Below are 10950 nucleotides of genomic sequence, written 5' to 3'. Positions count from 1 at the left end.
GAAGGAGCTTCCACGCCCCTCACGCGACATCTCTCCCCTTACCCTCCTCGCCCGTCGAACGCCAAACGACCGTGGAATTTGGCGACGTCGGCGCCCGAGGGATGGCGCTAGTGGGCGTGCAGCGGCGGGCGGTGGTGTGGAAGCAGGGTGTCTAACCGGAACCGAGAACCGAAACCGAACCCGTATTTTTTGCCCGCAACCGGACCTGAACCGGAACCGCATTTTTACGCCATTTTGGGGTCCAAAAGGGTCATGGTTTGGACCTGTTGGTGATGCATAATGGAAACTGAAAGCGCAAATTAGACACGGACAAAGAAAGGGGACAACAGGACGAGCGCTAACTACTAACAAAATGTATTTGGAAAAACCCACAATATATACATGCCACGCTTTCCACTTGCATACTACCACACATGCGCAGAGACACTTATAATCGCCTGAGATAACAGAGTTCTTTTTGAGAAAGGGACACAGAGGGTGTGCTCACGCATTGAGACTGCAACCTACCTATTTTTTCAGCTTCTATAATTTCTCTTGTTAATCTATCTTTATTCTTGCCGATTATGATGCATTTGTCGAAGAGCGGTTCGCAGTGCGGTTTGTGGTGACACGTGGAGCAGTGATGCGCTAACCATCCGCCACTCCCGTTTTTGACATTGCCGGAGTGCTCGCGAAGCCGGTCATTAACACAGCGACCAGTCTGCCCAATGTAACGTTTGCCGCAAGAAAGAGGAATTTCATATACCACGTTTTCTGCGCGTGTTGTGCGCTTACATTTATGTTTTATACCGCAACGGCTAGAGCGTTGACCCCAGGGATTGCTCATTATGCATAACTTGCCCAGTTTTTCTGGGGCAGAAAAAACCACTCTAATATTGGCACGTTCGGCAATTTTCTTCAAGTTGTGGGAAATGTTGTGGCGGTAAGGTATAACCGCATATTTTGGACGGTTTTCGAGTGAGGAAGGTTGCTCTCCCTGCGTTCGGGCTCGCAACTTTTTAGCAGGGACTCAGCAACAGCGATTTGCAACAAAGCTTTGTTGCAAATCGCTGTTGCTGAGTCCTTCTAAAAAAGTTGCGAGCCCGAACGCAGGGAGAGCAGCCTTTGTTGCAAATCGCTGTTGGAAATCGCAATTGCAAATTGCAAATCACTTTGTTGCAAACCCCTTTACTGCACTTTTGAATGCAGTTAAAGCAATTTAACACGATGCAGTTAAAGCAACTAATTTAACACGATTAAGCACCGTATTAACAAACAGTCATTGGCTCCCACCACACCGGCTCAGGCGGGCCTCGTAGCGGGACTAGCAGTTTTCTTTTTTACAACTCTATTCGGCTTGTTTCATATGAATAAACAAATGAAGAAAAGATGATGCGCATGTAAAAACATTTGCTACTGACGCTTCAGTAATCTCTTTTGGGTGGGCATTCCCACAGAGTCTCTGGTGTCGAGATAATACAACGAGCTGGCACAACGCATTCGGTTCCTAATGTCATTTTGTTCGAATGTCATTACATTTTTCTCGTGTGGCAGCAAACAAATTGAACCAAGTTGAACCAATGACATTCGATGGGAATGACAATTAATTTGCCGTGTGGCAGGGGTATATATTTGCATCAAGTATTTAATTTTCCTTGGATACACGACTCCAGACCGGGAATTCAATTTGTGCGTTACAATTCCTAGAAAAGAGCAGATTTTGTCGTTCAATATCTTGAACTATATGTAAGAAAACTGAGCTGGTGGCCTCTTTATCAGAAAAGGGGTGATTTCGTGTCTACAGAACCATGCCTGATTGTCTTTCAACGTGGGTTTCCTGTGATAGTTTCAGTGACTCGAGACGAATTTAGGCAATTTAGTTTTTCTGCTGCCGGCGTCCATGGAAAACTATACAAAGTAGACAAGACCCTCCCCCCCTCCCCTCACCTAAGATCTCGCAGTTAAAAAAACACGGCATGAAAGATCCTTGTCGCTTGCTTCCCCCATCCGTAACCCTTGCTGTCACATCCAGGCCCATTATGCAGTCTTAAGTTTCTGAGCTAAATTTGTAATTTCCAGCGCGCCTTTTTAATTTTTAAAGCAATGCTGTTTACCTCTAACCCCCAGGGTTCTTTCGCTACCGTTGGTATCATCAGAAAACTCCCTCAAACAAATAAAAGAATTTACTTCACCGCCAGGAATCGAACCTGAAGCGAACAGAGTAACAAAGCAAGAGCCCGTAGTCTTACCGATTTAGCAACGAGCCGGTGTAACCCCTGCATTCTCGCTAAATGCCACGCGATAGCGATTAAAGGAAGCTCACACCAACCCATGGCTTCTCACTTCTAGTACGCCAATGGGCCTGTGGCTTCCAGTGCTCGCATAAAAAATCTCAGTTCCTTGTCATCCGCCCTCATGTCAGATGATACCTCAAGGAACACATTCAAATACTCTTTGGTGGCCAGGCCATCACTCCAAGCCCCAGTATCAAGATCCTGGGCCTACATCTTCAGGCCAACACAAAGGGTGGCGTATCCTTGCAGCGCCCCAAACACAGCATCAATAAATCATACACATGATCAGGCGAGTTGCCACCAAGAAGCGAGGCCTCAAGGAATCCGATACCTTTCGATTAGTTGAAGCTTTCGTCCTTTCGAGAATCACTTACGTCAACCCCCTGTCTTCTTCTCGGCAAGGAGGACATAAAGATGGTTTATATAAGGATTAGAAAGGCGGTTGCGCAAGCAATTACTCTTCCCATGAGTGCGCCACAGAGAGGCTGCTTAGCACGGGGCTCTACAACACAGTGGAAGAGCTGATAGAGGGTCACCTTTCTATCCAGAAGCTCCGAATAAGCAAAAACTGCGGTGGTACGCCGCATCTTTCACCAGATTGGCTGGGCAGCACTGAATGTCTACCCGCTTGATGTACTCCTGGGCTTTTGGCGACAAGAAATAAATATGTTCCCTTTGCTTAAAAATATGAACCCCTCAGACGGCGAGGGTCGCCGACAAGCAATGGCTCAAGCGCTCAACACCTTCTTTGGTGGGGCGCATGCAGTCATCTATACAGACGCCAACCAACATCCAGTGCAGCAGTACGCCATCATCGTGGCTACTTCCAGAACCAACCTCCTTGCTTGTGCCCCACTCAAAACCGAAGACATGATGGCAGAAGAAGAGGCAGCCATCGCATTGGCTCTCAACACGGGGTTCGTAACGTAGTCACCAATTCCCAACAAGCCTACCGGAATTACCAGTCGGTTTTCGTGTCCCGGCCTTCACTGCATGTGCTAAAGAATCACTCCCCAAATGGTTCCATTCAGCTAATCTGGACACCCCCTCACACTTCCATGGAAGGAGTAAAGTTTGGTTCGTTCAAGAAGGTGAGTGGTGTCGCCGTGGATGGGTGAAAGTAGCCGATGACGCTGACGCAGGAGGTAGAAGATGAAGAAAAAGCCTATTTACACTTATTTACAGACGATGAAGCAAACATAAGACAAAACAAAAACTGGGTTACAATTAAAAGGCGCCGCAGCGCACAAAGGGGGGTATGGCGGCACGATCCCTGGTGGGGGCGCGAGGGCCAAAAAGGTGCCAACCGCCGCACGGTTGGCTTAAAGGTGCGTGGGGTCCTGGCACCCAGAAACCGCCACGGGAGCGAGTCTTCGTGCGACAGCTCGCAGTCGCAGCTCTCGACAAACTCGTTGAAGCATGCGCGAGCAGAGCGCAAACACAGCCGCCTCCCCCCAGCAGCACACATGCCAATAAGGGTTTTGACCTCCGCTCCCCCCCTGGCCGTCCCCGAAGGTCAGGAGGACAGGAAAGCCTTCCCCGACGCCGTGTAAAAGCCGCCGGCGAGGCCCCTCCAAAGGGTACGACTCGCTGGCGTCGGCGGAGGCCGCCGCGACATTCCGCCACCGGATGGGGAGACCCAACAAGGCCACGAGAAGGGAGGGGGGTCATCGTCCTGACGGGGTCTATCGGCGCTGTCATCATTACAGCTCCCCCATCAAAAGCCTGTGTCAGGACTGCTTGTACTACTACAGGCACCAAAATAAAGTGATTACAGCGCCATACCCCAAACAAACAAACAAAAAAACTGCGAAGAATATCCCTAGAGGACTCCATGCATGGAAGCGAAAATTGCGCTTGCGAGCAAAGCACAAAGTGAAATGCTACGCAAAAGAAATAAACACAAATGATGCATAACACTCCAGGGAAACATCATACCCGCGTGCGGGATACAACAACAAAGGCAAAAGTAAGGCTCACTCGCTAGAACAAGGGAAGGGACAAGAGAAAACGGCAGCCAAATGAACAACGCAATTGCAACACAACACAAGGTGAAAAGGTACTCTCACTCTTAAGCATAGGACGAAAGAAAAAAACACAGCAGCGAAATAAACATAGGAGCGTTCAATCAGTCCACCGCAGTCCATTCTCTTTTGCACCTATAACACTCGACTTAATCGGGCGCAGCTTCGAGGTGAGAGTCCCCATTTCGGTTGTTGCACCAACCACGGTTTTTGGCCTTTGTCGCCGAAGTGTCAGGTGATCCGCCTCTGCAACCCGTGCGGGAAGTCCACAATGCCAGAACCACACGCATGACCAGGAGCCGATGCTCTAAGACGCTTCACAACTCATGTACGCGTTTGACACCGTCCCCTCCAGCGCATGCGAAGTTGTTTTCCACTGCCCTTTTGTCGACCCTCGTTCTCATATCGAACCCACTGCATACCGCCGCCGCGGTGCCTGCCGTCTCTTCGCAACCGCAAATGTCCGAGGAAGCTACTGCCACGGGAAGCCCGTCTGAGCAGGCTCGGGCATGATTCGGCAAAGATTTCCGAGCAGTGCGGTGGTCAACCACGTTCGACGCTGCTGAGCTTCGTCTACGCCTGGGGGCACCAAAGAAGTCACCCTGTGCACGACGCAAGCCTCTCTTTCTCCTGTACAATGGCTTGTCAAAGCAAGGGAGCACCGGTGGGTATGCCCAGGCGCGAGCACAAGTTTGAGCAGACGGAAGCTGAATGGCGTGCAAGTCGGGGTCTCTCGACATGGCACCACCGTCCGTTCTCCTTACTCTGCCGTCATCCGCCGTGCCTGCAGAAGCTTTACCCCCGCAGCCGTCCGCGGGAGCGTCTGCCCCAAGCAAGCCCTTTGGGCAGGGCCGGTCATGATACGGCAGAGATTTTGAAGCACCCAGGTGGGCGTTGGCTGTTTGACCCACCACCACTACTCCTACCGCCGTGGATCTCAGCGGAGACGCCTCGGTATTGCCCGGCTTTTTTGCTTTACCCGCACAGTCGCTGACCAAGCCCGCCAGCTCTTTTCCGGCGCGGGCCTTCGCGGCAAGCGTGCCTGCCTGACCCTTGGCCTGGCCTGTCGACTCCGCTACCCTTGGCTGTGTAGCCGAGGTGTCGCGTACAATAGCCTTCGATGTGGGAGGAACAGCGGGGCTCGCGGTCGCGATTTCACAGAAATATTCTGGCAGTGAGACAGATTTTTCTGGCCCGGTTAGGTGATCAGCGGTGAAAATCCTTCGCAACACCGCAGTTTCATTGACACTGTCGAGCTTTAGCTTGAACGGCTTAGTGGTGACCCTCAGCCCCACCAGCCGGCTACCCACCTTGCATGGCCGTCTTTTAGAGATTCCGGACACTGCCGCAGTGACCAGACGCGGCCTTTCCCCTACCCCGGAGTCAGCTACTTCAACCCACCGTTCCCTCTGAGGGGGTGGACTGGCTTCGTGATCGAGATAGCGGTAACGGCGGCAGACAGCGGACGAGTGTGTTGTTTGACCACAACTGCAGCACGGACGCACAACGTCCTCGTTTCCCGGACGCGCTAGGAATTCCGCTTGAGCCAACCTTACAAGCCGCTCCAGCTCTCGCGTTTTTGCGCGTTCGGCTTTAAGTTCGTAATCTCTAGCCATGGTGGGCCCTGGCAATGAGGATATCCTTTCAAAAAAAAGTAAAGGTGCAGAGACGGACCACTCACCGTCGATTACACGGCCGCTCCGCTGTAACCCACACGTCCGTCCCACTCGCCTCCCGCGGGGATCGGAAGGTCCTGAAGTGAAGTTTCCCCGGCAGGAAAACTAATCCATTCGTTGTCTCGTAGGCGGCTCGCAGCCGACCTGCTTCGTCTTTGTCCTTGCATGGTGTCGACTTCTCTCCTCTTCTACTCTCGAAGTCGCCTCTCGGCCCGCACTGAGTCACCACTTCGTTAACTGCACCACAGGTAACGTCCACGACGCTGTCGGGCTGCGCCAGTAAAGTTTGGTTCGTTGAAGACGGTGAGTGGTGTCGCCGTGGATGGTTGAAAGTAGCCGATGACGCTGACGCTGGAGGTAGATGATGAAGAAAAAGTCTATTTACACTTATTTACAGACGATGAAGCAAACATAAGACAAAACGAAAACTGGGTTACAATTAAAAGGCGCCGCAGCGCACAAAGGGGGGTATGACGGCACGATCCCTGGTGGGGGCGCGAAGGCCAAAAAGGTGCCAAACCGCCGCATGGTTGGCCTAAAGGTGCGTGGGGTCCTGGCGCCCAGAAACCGCCACGGGAGCGAGTCTTCGTGTGACTGCTCGCAGTCGCAGCTCTCGCCAAACTCGTTGAAGCATGCGCGAGCAGGGCGCAAACAAAGCCGCCTTCCTCCAGCAGCGCACATGCCGATAAGGGTTTTGACCTCCGCTCCCCCCTGGCCGTTCCCGAAGGCCAGGAGGACAGGAAAGCCTTCCCCGACGCCGCGTAAAAGCCGCCGGCGAGGCCCATACAGAGGGGTGCGACTCGCTGGCGTCGGCGGAGGCCGCCCCAACATTCCGCCACCGGATGGGGAGACCCAACAAGGCCACGAGACGGGAGGGGGGTCATCGTTCCGACGGGGTCTATCGGCGCTGTCATCATTACAGAAGGCAACGAATACGCCCACCAAGCCTGCACTTTCACCCCCCGTGCTATGGAGCTGCACAAGGAAAGTCACCCGCTTGTCTCGTTCAAGGACATTACCCAGAATTATCGCCTTCAGAGGCAGAGCCTACCTTCGCCTTACCCTGACCTTTCCATAGAACAACAAACTACCCTATGGCTCATACAATCCGGCTCCTTCCCACACCGGACGCGTCTTCACGTAGGCACCCGAATCGCTACGACGATGAATGTAAATTTTGCTCATAAGTAGGAAAACTCTGCCACATAATCGGGGTGGGCGACTTTAGCCAAGAGCACCCTCCTCTCTTTCCGTCAACCACCGAACAAAAGCAATGGGAGATGCTGCTGTCCAGCCCCTCTCTGCCTACCCAGCTTCAGCCGGTGGGCAGAGCATACGCGGCGCGGACTGAATATGGGCTGCAGTGAGAAAGAAACCACTCCCGTGGGCCGCACTCTGGGCCGTTCAGGAATCCCAATAGAAGTATTTCCTCCTCCTGCGCTTCTTCCTCCTCCTCGCGCTCCTGCTCCGTCTCTGCCGCCGATCTCGTCGCCTTCGTCCGCGAAGGCAGAGACGGAGAAGTGAGATCGTCTGACACCGCGTTTGAGCTTTAATTTTATAAAAAAAAGTTTCCACTCATGTGCTACACCAATAGAACTCAATCAACCACCGTTCATGCATCATGCATTATTTTAACCTGAGCAAGAATATATCTTTGAAGGAATAGAGGGTGTGGTTAAGTGTATTTCACTTTTCTCTGGATTCACGATTTGTAGAGCGACGTCAGCGAATTTATGTGATGTCGCATGGGTAATCATTGTGGGTGCCGTTTACAGCTTTGCTTTCCAACCACATTCACAGAGCGGATGGGAGCCAATTTTCTTAATTTTGGTGTTAGTGGCTCTAACTTTGTAACGATGTTCTCGCCTCGTAATGAGCTTCTAACGCGCTTGCGTCTTTCGTTTATTGGCTTGTTTTGGACGACTGCACGCCCAAATTCCCTGGGAGCTGTCGAGAAAGCACTAGTAAAAAGCAGAAATGGTAGCTACAGTTGAGGCATGTATCCATTTTACGTTAAGGAGGTACCTAACTCTACCAAGTTATTTCAGGCAGGTTTCCAACTTAACCAGCCGTGCAAAATCAACCACATACAAATCAATTTGCTGAGAATACAAAGAGAACACTCAAAAGGGTTTTAGAAACCCAAAAATCGCAAATTACATGTTCAAAAGCTCAAGTGGGAACATCAGCCAGTCTACGCCCACTGCAGGGCAAAGGCCTCTCCCATACATCTCTAATTATCCACGTCCTGTGCTAACTGCGACCAATTTATCGCCACAAACTTCTTGATCTCATCTGCCCATCTAACTTTCTGCCGCCCCCTGCAACGCTTGCCTTCTCTAGGGATCCACTCTGTGACCCTTAATGACCAGCGGTTATCTTGCCTTCGCATTACATGCCCTGCCCACGTCCATGTCTTCTTCTTAATTTCTACTAGTAGGTCCGTAACACCCGTTTGTTCCCTGACCCACTCCGCTCTCTTCTTGTCCCTTAATGTTACACCTGTCATCTTCCGTTGCATTGCGCGCTGAGTCGTCGTCAATTTAAGTTGAACCGTCTTAGTGAGCTTCCAAATTTCTGCCCCATAGGTGAGTACCAGTAATGTGCAGTTGTCACACACTTTCTTCTTATAGAAACAAACCTTTTAAAGAATTTCCTTAACAAGAAGCTCAAGAAGGTGAACAATTACGAATACTCAGCACAACCCAATACTAGTGATTAAAAATATTTAGTCACGTTATTCTCACGTTATTCGCATGTTCATTCATTTCAAATTTAAGTATTTTAGAACTGAAGCAGAGAGCGTGGATCGGATGTTTCATTTTAAGTAAACGCGTCGAACTACAGGCGAGATAGTGTGCATACCTCATCAATCAGCTGGCAGTCCTACCACACCTTGGAGGCCTGTCCAAAAAACACGACGAAAACAAATAGAATCAAGGTGATTTGATTTCCCGAGAGCAGGAAATGGCGAGAAAATGCACCCACGCACACTCGGCGGCGCAGGTGGTTAACCAGCGAAGCTGTAGCGTGCGGCCGCTGTCTTCGGTGTTCCTCGCGGTCTGCCCATTTCGAAGTACCGAGCGCACCTCTCCTGCCCACCGATTTACTCGAGGTGCGCTTCACGCTGTAGCTCGCTGCACGCGCGATCTTCTGCGAGAGAGACCCTCTTTCAGCTCCCTCCGATGCGCTGTTCTACGATGCGAGAGCGGACCCACGCGATATGGAAACCCAGCCAGTACCTCCTGTTACTCCTAATTCTCTCTAACATGTTTTTTTTTTTTTTTTCGCGCACGCGCTCGGGGATGCGCAGTAGTAGTTTTCGGAGCACACGGCCCCCCCGGATGTTCCTTTCGCCTAGCCATTAATGCTTTAGTACTTCAAAAGGTGCAGGACCCGGTCTCCGAGCAGGAAGCTGAGAAGGCCGGGGTGGCCGCTGCGGCATTAACGCATGCGCAGATCGCGACTGAGAAACGCCCCATTGACCCACCCGATTGTCTTCGTTGATTCGTGCTATCTTGCGGTCCATCGAGTCCAGGCGGCCCGTGAGGACCCGCACCGCCCGCATGATGGAGTCGTCGTCGAGCCCCGGGCGAGGCAGGCCGGCCAGCGGACGCGCGTCGCCGCTTCCTTCGCCAGCAGAACGGCGGCTCTCCATTGCGGCACCCGAATATGCCGGCGACAAACCGCTGCACGCGCGAATGAATGTACGCAATTCAAAGTGCAACTTTTAACGTTTTTCGCACACTGGCCACAAATCGCCGAAACTGCAGCAGTAGCAAAACCACCAAATAAGAAATGTTGTAGCGTCAGAAATGCTAGTACCAGTGATCCTAGTAACATATTATTAGTTAAGCGCAGTACTGTCCGCTGACTAATTGTACTAGTCGTAGTCACTGTAGTAGTCGCGGCGGCTACAAGTGTGCAACGTCGATTGTTTACCTAGAGAAGGAATGCTAGCACTCAAATCCGACTGCTCCAGCCTATGACGCAACGTCGTTTAGTCCCTACAGTCTATTTTCTTTTTGTTAAGATTCGGCACGCCTGTACAGGCCCATGAAAATATGAGTGTAAATGTAATATGCAAATATAGAAGTACGCACTTAAGCAGACAGCCGACGTTCTGTTTGGTGCTTGTTTCACGTCCCTTAATTGCGCTTAGTTTGTTTATTTGATGCTACTGGCGCACCCTCTACCCACTAGTATACATGTACCCTGGCATTCGTAAACCGTGTGGAGTAAAATATTGCGTGAAAAATCATTTAGTTTGCGAAAATGTAAGGGAAAATTTCCAGTCGCTTTCAAGGTGGTGGTGTCAGCTGAGCCGGCTGTGTTTCTCGAATCCGCTTGCATGCTCCCGCTGAAGCAACCTCAGGCTAAAGGAGAGCGACGTCCTGTGTTTTATGCTACCTGCAAACTGCTTCTTCGTTGACCGTAGGAAGAAGGAGGAACGATTATCCTCAGGAAGTAAGACCACTCAAACTGGCGATACTGACGCACGTCGCTACGATCGCGGCAGCTCACTCAAAAGAAAGCTGATGAATCGGCTTGTTTTAGCGGATGTTACTTTGTTTAGTCTCTGCAACTACTTTAAGTGCTATTTTATTCAGTATGCTCTCATTTAAGCGCACCAAAAATGCGGTTAAATTAAGTACGACCAAGTGGAACGGCTTGCCAGAGGAAATTGTCTCTGCGCCTCCCTCATCTTTTGCTAGAAATTTGCACAATTTTTTGTTGAACTAATCCCTACTGTACATTTCTGATGCGTTCCGTACTAATTGCTTTTTATTTTATTTTATTGCCCTGTGTAACCGATAGCACTCTTCTCTTTTTGCGTTTTTGCTTTGTATTTGCAATGTGATGCCTTATTTATGACAGTGTAAGTCAACACTTTGTTGTTTCAACCATACAGCCTTTTAGCCGCAACTATTTTTTGTTATATTGACTGTACTGTATTCCTTTGCTTGTTTTCCCCCC

Source organism: Haemaphysalis longicornis, unplaced genomic scaffold, assembly GCF_048455015.1.
Source record: "Haemaphysalis longicornis isolate Haplotype H1 unplaced genomic scaffold, Haemaphysalis longicornis Haplotype H1 scaffold_13, whole genome shotgun sequence".
NCBI classification, from domain to species: Eukaryota; Metazoa; Arthropoda; class Arachnida; order Ixodida; family Ixodidae; genus Haemaphysalis; species Haemaphysalis longicornis.
The sequence above is the reverse complement of the archived record's forward strand: the minus strand, read 5'-3'. Positions refer to the sequence as shown.